Raw genomic sequence first — 16,202 nt, forward strand, 5'->3', positions numbered from 1 at the left:
TGTTGGAGTGGTTGCTGACTTTCACTCTCCTTTTCAGCCTCTTCCTCGGATCTGGGCTGGGCCCCAAATAAAGCCCTTCTCTGAGCCTCCTCGGAGCTTTCCAAACGCAGCGTCTGTGCTTCCGCCCGAGGCCTGGGAGCTACAGCGGTTTGAAATTCCTGTGTGACATTTCACTGGGAACATTATTTGACTTGTTCTTCCTTTTCCTTTCATCCTGAAGGTGTATACATGGCTGCACAGCCTTTTAAAGTAATATTTAAGTGGCTTGTTCATTCTAACGACCCCTCCAACTATGAGGTCTCCTGCCCACAGTAATTACTAAATCCGAATTTATCAAATGGCCCATAAAGACAGACACACTTGGCCTTCACTAAGGCTGTAACAGGCTGTTGTGTCTTCCCCAGATAGTACATTATCGTTCAAGGGAGTCGGAGTTTAAAAGGACTTGAAGATAAAGCTACTTCCTCGTTTCTGGGGGGAAATGTCTTTCAGGGTGTGGTCGAGAAAGGAGACCTTCCCCTTTATTTAAATGCACGTGGTACATGCTACATGCCAGGCAAACATTTTGTGTAGTATGTCCTTTAGTTCCTCCAACACTCCTTCTCAGCTAAGGATTTGTACCCCCGTTTTCCTGAGGAGGAAATGAGCTCTCTGAGCAGTCAAGTCACTTTCCCAAGGACAGACGGCTACAAGGACGCCAGGCTTGTCTGACTCTGGCACTCGTATTCTTAGCCATACCACACACTTGCACAAAATTCCAGACTGTTCTTTTTACAGACATGCTTGTCATGGGCTCTTCCTGAACCATTCTAAAAACGGATTTACTATTTTTTCCTGATTGTGTATACTTTTCTCTGCTTCTCCTTGAAGTATAGTGTATTTTTATGTATTTTCAACATGTTGAGTACCGTATTTTTCGGACCATAAGACGCTCCGGACCATAAGACGCACCAGTTTTTAGAGAAGGGAAATGAAGAAAAAAAGATTCTGAAACAAATAGTGTCCTAAAATATTTTATGTGCATTAAAACCCAACATCACAGTCATAAACACATGTAATCAACCCTGTAAAGTAAACAGCAGCATTTAGAACCATTTTAGAGCCGGGCAAGCACACAGAGACCACACAGAGCCGGGCAAGTAAAAAAACTTTTTTTTTAAAGTATATGTGTAGGCTATATTTGGACCATAAGACGCAGGGACTTTTTCCCCCCACTTCTGGGGGGAAAAAAGTGCGTCTTATGGTCCGAAAAATACGGTAATTTCCATAGTAATGACATAGTAACTAAGTAAATCTTTTGTGGAGACCACGGCCGTGCCACCAGGGTTTGGGATTGTGGCTAACTTCCTGATGCCAACCGATGCCCTCAGATTGTCCCAGGGAATTCTGATTTCTTTCCCAGTGAAAAAGCTGTTGGCATGAATGGCTGTGCATAGCAGGCTGAGTTAGGAATTATTTCTCTCTGTGTTCATTACATTCCCTGCCTCATTCAGTTACGTAGAGACTAACGATCCGAAATGGAAGCTTGGGTTCTTCGATGGCGTGGCCGTCTCTGATTCAACCCAGATCAGGTGTCATCAATGCAGTTTAGAAAACAGTAAACATTTCACCGGGTGTTTCAAACACACAAAGAATAGTGGCAAAGCGACAGCAGAAGTGTTTGCTTGTTGTTGTTCACCCCCGCTGCCCCCCCCCCCCCATGCCCTCCTGACTCATGTTGAAAGGCTTTTGTTCTAATCAAAGCAGCAAACGGTAAGGTCATTTCCTTGCGATTATGTGGCAGCGGAAGGCGTCCTGGGTTTCGGGTCCCCGCTTCCACCAGCTTGTATTTGGAGAAAACACACACATCCCACAAATGCTCACACACGTGTCCTTTGTCCCGCTCCTTCTGCAGTCCCTTTGAGTGAGCCGAGACCATGGGGAGGTAAGAACCGTTTCTCTGAAATTTTTCTGACCGCGGACAGCGCAGTGCTGCTCGCGCCGATGTTTCTAACAGGATCCGGGGCAGGTTTTAGTATTGTATCAGGTGGACGAGGGCCCGGAACCCACCTCTCAGAAGAGGAAGCTGAGGAAATGTGGGTCACGCTTTGCTGACAGAGCTGCCCGGACCCGGTGCGGTGCTGGTGCGGTGCGGGCGCCCGGCCTCCAGGGATGCCCCTTGTTAGCCGCTCTCTGCTCCCCGGAGGCCCTCGGGCTGGTGTCTTGCTTTCCCCTCGGAACTTGGGTAATTATTGTTGAGACAATGATCCGACCTCACCGCACCCTCCACCCTCTACTACCCTTTGTCTTTTCTTCTGTTCTTTTTGGTGTGAAGCGTTTTGGAGATGAGAGCTCTTTGCGATGTGAAAGGAGAGCGAGGGCGGAGGGGCGGGGGAGAGCCCGTGTTTAGTTGCCGTGTTGATGGCCTCCGCGCTGTGTCCGCGCCCTCTCCACGATCCCATGGGGCCCAGAGCATTAGTAACTTTCCTGAAAACACCTTCTAATGTCCATTCTGTTTGGCCCCGAGAAAGACGCAGGGACAGTGGGTCCTGTCCCCATCCTAGTTTATGACGAACTGCGCTCCGCGAGAGATCTCCGCAGCTCCGGGGAGAGCTCCGGGACGCCGTGCGGGGGATGGCTGCCCATTAATTAATAAAACTTTTATGATTTCTCAGAGGGAGTGCTACGCCCTAATTACAGGGAAGCTTCTTCTCTTCCCTCCTGTGCACTGTGGCTGGGGCAAACTCACAGCGTCCTGCTCTCTGTCTGTTCTTTCCGCCTGGGAGGCCGCCTTCGGGGGAGCGGAGGGCTATCTGTGGACTCAGGAAGCCAGGGAAATGGGCTCAGCCAGGAGACGGAGCTATCGGTGTGAAGGGAAGTGTCTGAGGAAGCGGGGAGCAGTGGGGAGAGGAGAGAAGTCCGGAGATAACTGTCTCGCCGGAGGGACTGGGCAGCCTGAGCAATGAGCCACTTGTCCCTAGCTGTCCTGGCTGAAGGTCCTGGCTGACCCACAGCGTGGACAGGACTGTGACTGACCAAGTGCAGCCTGGGGGCCAGGCTCAGGGGCTGGAGGGGGGAGGCAACCTTGTGAGGGAGGGGATTTCACCATCAGATGGTCCTGGCTCACGGCCGGGCTGCAGCAGCTCATGGAGGTGAGGCCTATCCAGCAGCCCTCTCTCTCGGGAACCAGAAGCTCCACCTCTTCGCAGATGGACGGTCTACAGTGCCCGGGCCCTGCGCTCTGCCGTCCTTGTTACCATCACTCCTAGGCCGAGAGGGCTGACTGACAGCAGGTGGCTTACTCACAGCAGGCGGGTAGAGCAACTCAGGTTCTCTGCCTGAAGATAGCCAGGCCTCAGCACAGCTTCTCAAACTAGCATCTGCCCCAGGATGCAAGCAGTGGGTGAAACATGCTCCTAAAAGGAGGGGGACATTTAGGAAAGGTGAGGACGCTTATCCACTGGGTGCTTTGTCCTCTGAATGCCTCAGCAAAAGGACCTGGAGTCTGAGTAGAAGGCAGCGCTGTCTGACTGGTTGCTGTTGCTGCCTGCAATAAATACCTGAAGCAGGAAAAAATCCCAGGTGTGCCAAAGCCCATGCCCAGCACAGTCTGTGCTGTGCTCCATGGTCTGCTCCTCATTTGGGGTATACAGTAGTCCCCCCCTTACCCACAGGGGACAGGTTCCAAGATCCCAGTAGATGCCTGAAACCACAGGTAGTGCTGGGCCCTGTATATACCATATTTTTCCTATACACGCACACTTGTGATAATGTTTAATTCATAAATTAGGTGCAGTCAGAGATTAACAATAACTAATAATAAAATAAAACAGTTATAATAATACCCTCTAATAAAAGTTATGTAAATGCAACAGTATTAAGTGAATGAGGCTGACTCTTGAGCACAAGCACTGGGAGACCGAACAGTCCATCTGCTCCCAGACAGTCGCTAGGTTGGCTGGCGGGAAGCCCAGATGGGAGGGTGTGGGTGTGCAGGGTGGCCCCTGTCCCAGGCTGGATGCCTGGGGACAGCCTGGGGTTTCCTCACAATGTGCAGTGATAAAACTTGTGAATTCTTTATTTCTGAAATTTTCCATGTACTATTTTGGACCACGGTGCTCTGAGGATGAGTGAAACTGTGTGTGGATGGGGATCACTGTCCAGGGAAGCACTCAGTAATGGAACAAGGCAGGGGTAGGGTGGGCAAATACTGTTGGCTGGGTAGGACTATCTATACTAATAAAAGGGTAATATGCTAATTAGACCAGGTTGACTGGACATCTTCCCGTCATCTGGTCCTCCTTCCAGACAAAGCCAGGTTGGCAGGGGCCTAGGCAGAGGCAGTTAAGGGTGATCAGGCAGGCAGGCAGGTGAGCAGTAAGAAGCCTGTGATCCTGGATTGTGAAAGGGATGTCCAACTGTCAGTTTAGGCACAATCTTTTGTGGAATCTCCTATGGGATCAGGCCTAAACTGGCGGTCGGACATCCCCCAAGGGTTCCAGATTGGAGCAAGTGCAGGGTGGGTTGAAGGATTCCATACACAAATTTCATGCACCAGGCCTCTAGTTAAACATATAGGTGCTGTGTGATATTTGAGCTAGAGCAACCTTGACCAATCCCCTGGTTCTATTGCTGGGGGGATTAAAATGCACAGAAATAAAGGGACTTGTCTAGGTGCTCATATCCCTGAGGGCCACGCACGGCAGGGCCTCATGTCCATCCCCGAGTCCTGATACTGTGCTCCGTTCCCACTGCGCTGGTCCAGGCCCTCTGACTCTGCAGCCCTTGCTTCTCTGCATCCGCTGTAGTCGGTCGGTTGGCCCGTCGGTCGGTTGGCCCGTCGGTCAGTGCGCTTGTTTCCTCTCTTCGGGCTCTCCTGGACTGGAACCTTGGGAGTTGCATCCAGCGAGGCCTGAGCTCTCCCAGCTGCGGCGGAGCCCCGAGGCAGGTGCAGGGCAGAGTCACAGAAAAGAAGCAGCGGGCGTGTGCTGGTCCCCACAGGCCGCAGAGCTGGCAGCATGCACTCGCCACTTGCTCCTCATCCTGTAAGCATCGTAGGGCCCTGAGCTCTTAGTGGAGGCCAGGCCAGATCCTAATCCAAGCATGAAACGTTTGCTTCTCTCTGAGATGGACTCCAGGAAGCGCCAATGAAGGCTTTTTCCTGCTTGCTGTGGGAAAGCTATTAATACAAAAACGTTCAATGGAAAACTTGATAAGCTAGAAAAATCACCTTTGCAGCGGGGTTGGAGAGGTATGTTTACCTGTTCCCTGGTATCGGTTTATTTGCTCTTGGTTTGTTTTTGTTTTTTCTCTGTCCTTGTAAGTGAAAACAAACAAGCCGGCAGAGTGTAGTTTGTTCTTTCAAGACTTCCCTCTCCACCACCCCCTCTACCCGGTGTGCGGGGTTAGGGAGAAGCTGAGCTTCCACAGGAATACAGACCCTGGCTGGTCGCATGTGCGGAGCTGAAAATCACCCGGGCAGAGGGCGCTGACCAGGTCTGACTCTGCCGCGGGCCGCTCATTGTCCCTGCCCGGGGCCTTGGGACCACACGATAGGTGAGGAGGTTGGACTAATGCCGAGGCACTTTTTCAGCTTCAAGTGCCAATTCCGATCATGTGTCGTTACATCCCTGCCATCCAATGAGCTGCAGCGTACCACCATCTCTACCTTTGTTCCTCTCTCCCTCCTTCCTTCTTCTCTCCCTTGTTTCTCTCCGCTGCTATTTTCCTTTTCTCTAGACAGGAATTCAGGGCTGGGACAACATGACCAGATGCCCACGTGCCAAAGGCAGTGTCGGGTGGGAGAAGACTGAGTGAGGCCAAGTTGAAGAAGGAGAAATTCCTGAAACTGTGACTGGAATCAGACACTGAGGCGCCGTCTAGGAAGAAATGAGGGCTTGTGGGTAGTAGATGCAGCTCCTGTGCTGAAATGTAATCCTGCCCCAGATTCCAGTGCTTCAAGGTCAGCACCGTGCCCTCGGTGTTCACTGCACACAGCGCGCCAGGCGTGGGCTGGCAGAGGTGGGGGAGGTGCAGCCACTGCCCTAGGACGCAGCCGAGGCCTGGGGAGTCCAAAGCCGGCAGCCTCACAGGCCGGACTCTCAGCTCCACTCCCCTCAGGAGGGGACACTGCTGACATGCAGTGGTTGTACGTAGTGGAGGTGAATTGATATGACTTTGAAGTCAAAGGGTTGGACTAATAGGAGTATATTTAAGTAGACATCAAGCAATGTCAACTGCAGCAAACAGTGACACCCCAAGGCATTCAGGGGTCCACTGGCCAAGATTCGTTTTGGGTGGGCTTTGTCTGAAAGAAGCGCAGAGAGGGCGGGATGGTGAGGCGGTGTTCCGAGTCAGCAGGTAAACCTGCTTCGCCACTTAAGAACTGCGAACCCGCTAGCCCTCTGATGAGGATAATTAAAGTCCCCTCCGGAGGTAACTGGGGGATCAGAGCTAGTCTCTGGCACTGAAGACATACCTAATAAGTGCCTGTTAATATTATTCAATAGTAATATAACTATGCCTCTATCTCAATGGCAGCAAATAAAGACAATGGTGTGAAACTGTGCAGACACCACCCGAAGGCTCAGTGTGCGAGGCCATGGCCGGCCCGTTTCCCAGGGCCCCATGACCCTCATGGCAGCGGAGCTTTGGGTCTCTGCGTCTTGCGTTGTCGGGACATCCGTCAGCCTCCCATCGTTCTGGACACATGAGGTCACTTGACTGCAGACACTGTCTGGGTTTCACTGGGACACGAATTCTCAAAGAAGTGACTGTGGCTTGGTGTCATGGGCTTGAAGTCAAGTTTTCATCTGTTTCAGGTTCTGGTTCTAAACTGTTTTAAGGACAAAAGCTAATAATCTGATGAAAATGTGGGAAGTCTCCCTGTAGACTCACACCAGAGCCTTGGAGGGAGAGGGCAGGTTGTAGATCCTGCTGGCCTCCTGAATGGACAGACCTGGACAGGTGCGCGTAGCCCATTGGAATAAACTGTGTGTGTGGTGTATGTGTGTGTATGTGTGTGTGTGTGTGTGGTGTGTGTGTGTGTGTGTGTGTGTGTGGTGTGTGTGTGTGTGTGTGTGTGTGTGTGTGTGTGTGTGTGTGGTGTGTGTGTGTGTGTGTGGTGTGTGTGTGTGGTGTGTGTGTGTGTGGTGTGTGTGTGTGTGTGTGTGTGTGTGTGTGTGTGTGTGTGTGGTGTGTGGTGTGTGTGGTGTGTGTGTGTGTGTGTGGTGTGTGTGTGTGTGTGGTGTGTGTGTGTGTGTGTGTGTGTGTGTGGTGTGGGTGTGTGTGTGGTGTGTGTGTGTGTGTGGTGTGTGTGTGTGTGTGTGTGTGTGGTGTCTCGGAGAACTGGTGAGAAACGAGGTGTGTGATCCCAAGGAAGGAGTTTTTCTGAAACGCTTCGGCACCTCACCTGCTGGGAGTGTGGTGTCCCCGATGGGCCCGGCCCCAGGGAGAGGTTTACTTTGGGGAGCTTGGCCTCGGTAGCTCTGCGTGCCGCTCCGGGAAGTGGGAGCCAGGCCTTCAACAACCAGGTGCAGAGGGGCAGCTTTTCCCTTGGAACGGCTGTGTGTTGAGTTGAGAGTAAGGTCACTCTAGCGGGACCTGGAACATTGCTCCGTTCACCGTCTGCCGTTAGGGATTCATCCAAAACTCCGCAGAGATTTCACAGGAACCACTGTATTTGAGTTGGGACATAGGAGCTTGCGCTTGGTAACCAGGCACAGCCCCCAGGGCCCACAAAAAGGGACAAGCACCCCCCGGCATTACAACAAGTACTGAGGCCAGCACACCACAGGTCTTACTCTGATTTACCCTTTCTGCCTTCTTTTAAGGAGACTGTACATTGGCTAGCTACTCTGAAGTATTTTATGTGAAAAAGATTACATTGCTTTCCCAGTTTTTTTTAATAAGTGAGCACTCCGCTTTTCCATTCAACACGTGTCCACTGAGCAGCTGCCTTGCAGGGCGCATGCTGCGGGCTGGAGAGCAGGACAGATATTTTAGAAAAAGCACCTCATATTTCATTATAAGTGTGAAGAGTGCCCCAAAAGAGGAGTGCAGAGGGCTACAAGGACCAACAGCACTCAGGATAGTGTTCTGGGGCCCAGAGATGCCCTGGGCATTCCACATCCCTCACTTAACCCTCCGAGCAATGCTCCGGTACCATTCCCGTGGCCGTTTGCCCATGGTCCTACCGCTAGCAACATATCCAAGTCAGGATTTGATCCTGGGCAGTCTGACTCCAGAGTCTTCGCTCATCACAACTACACGTGGCTTCCAAGAGAAAGTGACTTTTCATCCGTGTGATAAATTAGGACTTTCCACACCCCCTCATGCTATGAGGCAGGAAGGAGATCACACGGAGAAGAATCTAGAAGAGGACCAGTGTGGCTGGAGCCTGGGTGCAGGGAGAGGATGGGACAGGATGATGAGGTGGACGGGGAGCAGGTGGAGCAGGGCTTGGGGCTCTGCCTGGGGATCGGAGCCTTCTTCTCCCATGCCTGGGACCTGAAGGCACTAAGTGGCATTCCCCTGACCTGGCTGGATGAGGTCAGTCACTTACTGCTGTGCATGAGAGCAGCCTGGGTGAGGATGCTGTATCCCAAACCAGCCTGTCCCTCCATGTCCTTTCCAAGCCGAAGTGTTTTGTGTGTTTGTGAGACTCGTAGACATACGTTTTCCCTTATGGTCCGGGCAGCACGCTGTTCCCATGGCAGGCTCAGAGATCGTCACCATCACAGGGGGCTAACACTAGCGGGCACTGCGTTAAGAGCTCTCCATGCCTTCTTTTTTTATTTAATATATTTTATTGATTTTTTTACAGAGAGGAGGAGAGAGGGATAGAGAGCTAGAAATGTCGATGAGAGAGAAACATCGACCAGCTGCCTCTTGCACACCCCTTACCAGGGTGTAACCAATGTACATGCCCTTGACCGGAATCGAACCTGGGACCTTTCAGTCTGTAGACCGACGCTCTACCACTGAGCCAAACCGGTTTCAGCATCTCCATGCCTTCTTGTGTTTAAACCTCAATCCGTGAGGCAGAGACTTTTTCAGACAAACCCATCGACAGGCCCAAGGTCCTGCTGGCTAGTGTCAGAGCAGGGACCTGCGTCCAGGGCTGCTTGATGCCCCGTCCATGCTGAGCCCGACGGGCGCTGCCTCCTGGAGGGCCGCTTCCTGTCTGAGCGTGGGAAAGCTGTGCACAGGTGGTGACAGGACTGATTCTAGTACTCAGGTTTTACAGTAAAGTTCCTTTTCTAGGCCAACAGTTAGATCTCATAGGGAAAGGGAAAGGAAAGGACATTGAACAGAACACCGTGACTTACGCAGCCTTGTGAACACGTTACCGATCTACCAACCCCCAGCTGAACTGGTGGAACTGGCAAAAACAGAGAGAGCTAAAGGAAGTGGGAGTCTGCACTTGGATATTAACCAGTAGGAGTTTGGTAGAGAGAATCAAGAATAAGCAGCATACTTTAATAGTCATTGGATTAATAAATGTGCTAATGGTTTAATAGCTAATAGTTTAATGTTTGTGTGCTAAGTTCTATGCGTTCACTCATTTAGCCCTCACAGCCTGGTGAAGTGGGTCATATTCCGACCTCCAGTTCACAGATGAGCACCAGCGCCCGCCTTCTGGGTCATTTCCCTTCTCCCGGCATTGCTCCTCCTTCCCTGTCTCAGCGCCTCCAGGAGCAGATTTCCTTTACTACCGTCCTCAGGTCATGTCTCCCACACCTGACAGCCTCCAGGGCCTCCTGCTGCCTCGGAACAGCCCACAGCTCCGTGAATGACACAGCCCAGCGGTCTCCGGACTCTGGCACACACCCAAGTGACCTAGGGCTTGTAAAACAGAGCACTGGACGCCACTCCACATGTCTAACAAGTTCCAGCCCCTGCTGGTGCCTGGCCCCGGGCCACACTTTGAGAACCACTGATGAGCCCCTCTTTGACTCGCTGTCCCCTGTACTTGTCCTTTTGGCGACCAAGCTCCACCACATTGCTGCCACTTTTTCTTAAGCTGTGCACTCTCAGTGCTGAGACTTCACCCCCAAGGGGAGGAAAATGGTTCTTAAGGGGCAAAAAAAGACAGTATGAGAGAGAGTTTGTGGCCCTCCAAAGCCCAGTTTTACCCAACAGATACGCAATATATCTTTGATATTAAAATGTCATGGAGGACAGTATGGGGGCGGGGGAGAGGGAGTGCCTAGAGAGGCTCTTAAGAGTACGCTGATGAAAAACGTGTGCAACAGTGTCTCAAATTAACCAAGCACGGGCGTTTGCACTGTTGGCCCCTGCCTGAAATGCTCTTGTCCAGATCTTCTCCAGACTGACTCCCGTCACCCTTATCTTAGAGAACGACAGCTTCATCAGGCAACCCTTCCGCCCTCACCAGTACATACAACTAGGCGTCACATTCTTCTGCTTCCTCCTTTTCATGGTGCAGATGTGCCTTGACCTACAGTGGCATTGCTTCCCACTACCCCTTCGTCAGCTGAAAATATCATAGGTCAAAAACGCATGTCATACCCCTAACCTACCGAACACTATAGCTCAGCCTGTGGAAAGTCGTAGGATGGCTGTGGGGCTGCCTGTGCTGAGCATGATCAGAAACAGCCCTGTGTGCAGGCTGGTTTGCTTGTGTCCCTAGCGGGTCTGAAAGAGGTACGCTTTGGCTATCGTCCTTTATGTAGGCCGGGGCCTGTTATGGAGTCTGACACACAGTGAGAGCTCAGTAGAGACTGGGAAGACGTGAATGGGTGGCACTCACACTCTTGATAATGTGGTCACGCTGAGATCTCAGGCCCCTGCTTACCCACTGATGAGAGCAGGTGGCTGAGTGACAGCACCTGGTGGGAGTGGCGCTATCTCAGTGGACTGGCCCTAAGACACCTGTGTCAACCCGCGTCATCCACCAGACAGGAGGAAGGCGTGGGATTGTTCTAGAATCTTTTCCCCAAGTGTTTAATCCCAGTCCCACCCCTTTATTTTTTCCCATGATTGTTACAACCAGAAAAGGGGGGAAGGAGACCCCAGTGGTTTCAGATGAGGATATCCTGCTAAGGGACACCCTCCCAAAGGAGAAAGCTGGGCGTCCAGAGGCTGAATCAGGTGCCCATGCACACAGCCAGGAATTAAAGAGGCTGCAGAGCCGGTCTCTTTCATTGTCTTCCTCTGAAACGTGTCCTGGGAGCTGACACCCGGCCACAGCTCCGTTATCTGTGTGTCAGCAGTACCCAGGAGCCAACTCTCTGGAAAATTTCTGTGATCACAGAGTCCAACTGGACATTGATGCAAAAGATCGATCCCTTAGACTCTGCCCTGTCTTGATTGGGAAAGTGGGAAGGTCACTTCAAGTGAGATAGGTCATGCTTTACACATCAAGAAAAATAATTCTGGTCACTGCCACTGAGGCATAAGGTTGAGGTCTAATGCCCCTTCCACCGAACAAACTGTGCTTCCCCACTCTGTCCCTGAGGGCCTGGCCCCGTGCAGGTGCCCAAACACTGCTTATGCCATGGAGAGCAAACAAAACCAAACCAAGAGTGAAGCCAACAAAAGGGATGATGTTCTCAATTGTGTAGGAACTGGCTATTCTTTGGGGAAAAGGAAGAAATTATAAAATAGAATAATATTCAATTACAGAAAAAAAGAGTCCTGGTTGTTTTCAATGCAGCTTTCAGTAGTAACTTCCCATCGTGGCTGTGGAGGGAGGAGACAGCGTGGTTTCTGCAGGACTGAGCAGAGCTCCATCAGCTGCAGCACAGAGAGCGGCGTTACCGTGGAACCGCGGAGGAGATTCTACAGAGGTGTCCAGTTCTCGGGAAATCGGGGGCGGAGGTGGGGGCTTGTCTGGTCCCCACCTCAGCCCTTGCAGGTACTTTTCTTGTTTGAATAAATCACTTCTCTTTGTAAGCTCTCCCCGGGATTCTAAAAAGGTGTCTGTGGTTACAGTTGTTCCCAAGGCATACAGATCAGGACTTCTAATCCCAGGGCTGTGGAGAATTCTCCAATTTCTTACACGGGCACTTCTTTCCATTGCCCGCAGCAGAACCCGGGGCTTTGGGGATTGGCAGACTCCGCAACCTCCCCTCCCAACACCCTCCCGGGGCCAGGAAACCGCCTCTGGTGAGCTGCAGTGTGAGGGCCGGGCAGCCTCAGGATGACATTTGCGTGCAGAGCTGGCTTGTGGTTCGGGGGGTGGTTAAATTCACTTTTGGGGGAAAACTTTGGAGGGCCCGGAGCTTGTTTGGGGCAGCAGGAAGCGGAGCTCCGCCTCTGGGGCGTCGGATCTGGCCAGCTGTGTGGCCACAAAGTCACATCCTCCTTCGGGTCTCGGTGGCCTCCTCTGTGAAATGCGGATGTGACACTCTGGCTCAGTGAAGCTGTGAAGTTTAAAAGAAGAAAGGGAGGCGAAGGCACTCTGGCAGTGTAAAGCGCTCAGACCAGCAGGGTGATGTTACCGCTGGAGGGAGGATCCAGACCCAGTTGTCTCACAGCCAGAGCTGCCCGCTCCTGCTCTTCCGTGGACTGGGGCAGAGCCGCCCTGCCCGCCCCGCGCAGCTCCTGCAGCGGCCCTGAGAGCGCCGCCCTGCAGGGTCTGCAGCGATGGTGAGGCTGTCACCAGTGAGAAGCATGGTAACGTGGCTCACAGCCGCATGTGCCCTCTCCGGAGCCTCACAGCCCTGGGGGGAGGGGGGTCCGCTTCTGTTATCACCCCCTCCCCCTGGGAGGCCGAGGCTCCGGAGAAGTGAGGTCCCTGCACAGGCCACACAGTACTGAGTCTGTCTGACTCCAGAGCCTCTGCTCTCCCTCACATTCTCACTTAACGCACTACGTGTGCCTTAAAAATCAGTAAGAGCTGCTTCTCATGGGCCGCTGACATGCCATGCGCGGAATTATCCCCATTGTACAGCCGCTGCCCGGAGGGTGGGGGCTTGCCACCATCTCCAGCAGACACTTGGAGGCAGAGCTGGGGTCAGACACTGCGCATCTGCCTGCCCCCACCCCGCGGCCCCGTGGCTGCTCACCCTGCATTGTTCTGCGGACCAAAGCACTAGGGAGGGAGGGAACTTGATGAGTTTGCATCGTGCACCCTCGGGACGCTCCTGACAGCAGCACCCATGCTGCTTAGGGGACCCAGCCGTCACACCCTTCAGAAATGTCCCTCCAGAACAGCAAGTTCAGCAACCACGAGAGCAGGGCCCCGGGGGGTAAATATTTGGTTCCCTGGATACAGCTGCAGGCGCTGGGTGCCACTTCCTGTCACAAGGCTGGAGCTCCTGATGAGGCAGATGGAGCTGGAGTGGAGCCCAGGGGCGAGGAGGGGAGAAACTGGCCAGGGGAGGGAGGGTGCTGCTGGGCTGCTTATGAATGGAGCCGCGGGAAGGGGCAGTGGGCTCGTGGCAGGGAAGACAGCCCCTGGGGTGCGGCAGACGCCAGGACAGCGGCCGCACAGCTGGCTGGCGTGGCTCTTTAAGAGGCTAAGAAGCCACTGGCTCCCCATGGGACCTCAGCAGTAGAAAAGGGGAGCCGGGCGTCACTTATCCACACAAATGCACCGAGCCCCACGCTGGCAGGCGCTGTCTCGGGAGACAGGAGAGCAGCAATGGTGCACTTACATTCCCGGGGCAGAAGCAGAAGAGCAGCTGGCCCTGAGAGGGGAGCACAGGTCCAGGCCAGGGGCCCTCTGTGGTGAGCTTGCCAACTGGGGATCGTTGTGAGGTTCATAGTCGTGCATGAGTCTCCGACTGCTCAGGAGCTCGGTACCCCAGCCCTGAGCTGTGGAAACTTCAACTGTGTGCCAGTCGCCTCTTATGCCAGCCTCTGTGCCAGGCATCATGAGCACAGCCGCTCCCTTGAGAGACACCACTAGTCCCACTTCAGAGATGTACAGAGTGAGTCCTGGGGAAGTGAACTGTGCTGGGCTCTGGACACAGCTCCGTCTGAAATCGCAGCCTCGTTCCTTCCTCTGTGCCACATGGTCTCTCAGCGGCCTCCACACTCTGACATGCTCTGAGCAGGCGCTCCCCAGGCCTCCTTCTGCCTTTGACCTTCTCCAGTGCGGCTGCTCCGTGCCTCCCAGCCAGCTCTCTGGGGAACAGCACTTGCCAATTTCCGTGGTGTAAATACTCTCACCTTGACCGATTTCATGTTACCGGTTACCGTCACTGAGCTGGCTACCATAAAGATTCCGTGGACACGGATCTGCTCAAGAGCAAAGAAACAGGGAAATGTAAGACACAGACGAGCTGTGAGCATCTGTGCCCTTGGCTTTTAATGTAATTTATTTCGTCGTAGGTCCATACACTTTAATTTTCAGTACTGGCTGTGCTTGGAAGTGGAGCGGCCAGAAGGCTCCAGGTCACCGTTCTCTCCGGAAGGATTCTTCATCCCTCTCTGTGCTCCCTGGTGCTCCCCCAGGGGGTTTCCAGGCTTTTGCCTCCCTGACCTGTGACCTTTCAGTTTTGTTTTAATCCTGGATACTGTGTGAGCTTCAAAAAAGACTGAATCTCACTTGAAAACACAACATGCACTAGGTGGCAACAATTTCCTTCCCTAGATTGTGTATGAACCTGCAATGAAATAAAGCATATTAAAAGCAAAGGTCAGAGGCTGCTCCTGGCCTTGCCGGTGCCACTCTGTGGCTTTTCCTGTGTGCGGCCCGGGGCCTGCATGCTCTCTGCTGCGGTGACTCCTGGACCCGGGACCCTGACGTCTAAAAACGCCGTCTGACCACGGGCCGAGGAGGGCATTCTCCCGGAAGGGACGGCAGAGGCGTCCTCCTGAGTCTCTGGAAATAGACACTAGAAGCGTCTGTGTCGAGGGAGTGAGAGGGATGATTAAGACTTTTTCTATATTGTCCCGAGTAAGGTAGACTTTTCTGTTTCCAAAGTGTGGTCATGTTGTCCAAATCCCCTGCTCAAATAGGACAGTTCCACCAACCTCAGGGGAGGGCTCTGGACCCAATGCAACCAGCGTGTCTTCGTTATAAAGTCCCTGAAAACTCATTTCAGCCTCCACCTGGGGAAGGACCCCGGAGAACAAAGAGGCTCTGGAAGGAGGCAGGGACACTCTGGCAGGGCTGACGCAAAAGGAAACATGAAAACTCTGACCATGAGCGTGCACGTGGAAATTCCTGTAAAGTTCGTGTGGTTTCCGAATTAGTTTTGTCCGTGTTGAGGTTCCCAGGGTGATGGCTGTGATGTGCTGCTCTGAGGAGGCTCACATTCAGCCCAGAATCCCAGGTGAATAAACAGTCTGAGACGGCCAGCTCCGCCTCGGCCTCGGCTCATGTCTAACCCCCTCCGTCCTCCTGGGCTTGTGTTCACGTCGAACTTTTGAAAAATGCAGCACTTTGCTCCTTCCTACAGGCTGCTTTTCCCGGAAAAGAGCAAACTGGCAGCTGGCAAAGCAGAAAGTTTCCAAACCACAGGGTGTCTGCTACTTGCATAACCACCAAAGCTGACATTTCCATCTTTTACAAAACGCCCAGAAAACTTCATTTCTGGCCAACCCGGACTGCACGCCACCACCCGGCCCGCCCGAGCTCCTGGCTTGGCCGGTGCCACTCGGTGGCTTTTCCGTGGCGGCCCGGGCCTGTGTGCTCTTTGTGCCGTGTCTCGTGCACACTGTACGTGACATACAGCCTGGCAGCGGCCGGAGGGGAGGGTGCCCTCCCGGGAAGGGACAGCAGAGGCGTCCTGTGATCTGGAAATAGACGTGGCAGCCGCCTGGGGCCTGCCCGGGGCTCTGGCGGGAAAGCCCAGGCTGTGGGTAGAGAAGCTACCCTGCCCAGCTCCTCCGTGAAGACTGGGCACCCATTTCCCCTCGGCACTGGGCGAACTCAGCCCCTTCCCAGCTAGGAACCTCTGGAGAGTTATTCTCAGCCTCTGTGGGTGTCAGCTGCTTCTGTGTGAGATGAAGGGCACACCGTTTCCTCCGGGGGTTTAGAGCTCAGTGGATAAAAGCATCTCAGCTCACAGGGCCCACGGGCAGGTGGCACACGCCGTGCCCAGGTCCTGCTGCTGGCACACTCAGCAGGGAATGAGTTTGCAGGAGTCCGGCTCTGGGCAGATGGAGCTAAAAGGGGGGTTGGAGTGAGCCTGTTGATTTGTCACTGAGAGATTTAAAATGGAATTAACCCCCTGGTCCATGGGTCGACGCAAATCACTGAGCCACACCAGCCAGACCATAAACACACTTTCCAATATCTAAAG

General features: G+C 53.3%; 1 protein-coding gene across 5 annotated transcripts in view; it reads left to right on the top strand.

The window, feature by feature from the left end:
* The window catches only part of FRMD4B (FERM domain containing 4B), a 203,672-nt gene that overhangs the window by 56,952 nt on the left and 130,518 nt on the right, over positions 1-16,202 (top strand). The window contains exon 1 of one of the 5 annotated variants that reach the window (XM_045578942.1): positions 1,902-1,924. The exons of the other annotated variants lie outside the window; for them this stretch is intronic. The gene's annotated coding sequence lies outside the window, so the exon portion shown is untranslated. Of the gene's footprint in view, positions 1-1,901; positions 1,925-16,202 lie in introns of those variants that run through there. 5 annotated transcript variants of the gene reach the window in all.

This window comes from Pipistrellus kuhlii, unplaced genomic scaffold, assembly GCF_014108245.1.
Source record: "Pipistrellus kuhlii isolate mPipKuh1 unplaced genomic scaffold, mPipKuh1.p scaffold_m20_p_11, whole genome shotgun sequence".
Classification (NCBI taxonomy): Eukaryota; Metazoa; Chordata; class Mammalia; order Chiroptera; family Vespertilionidae; genus Pipistrellus; species Pipistrellus kuhlii.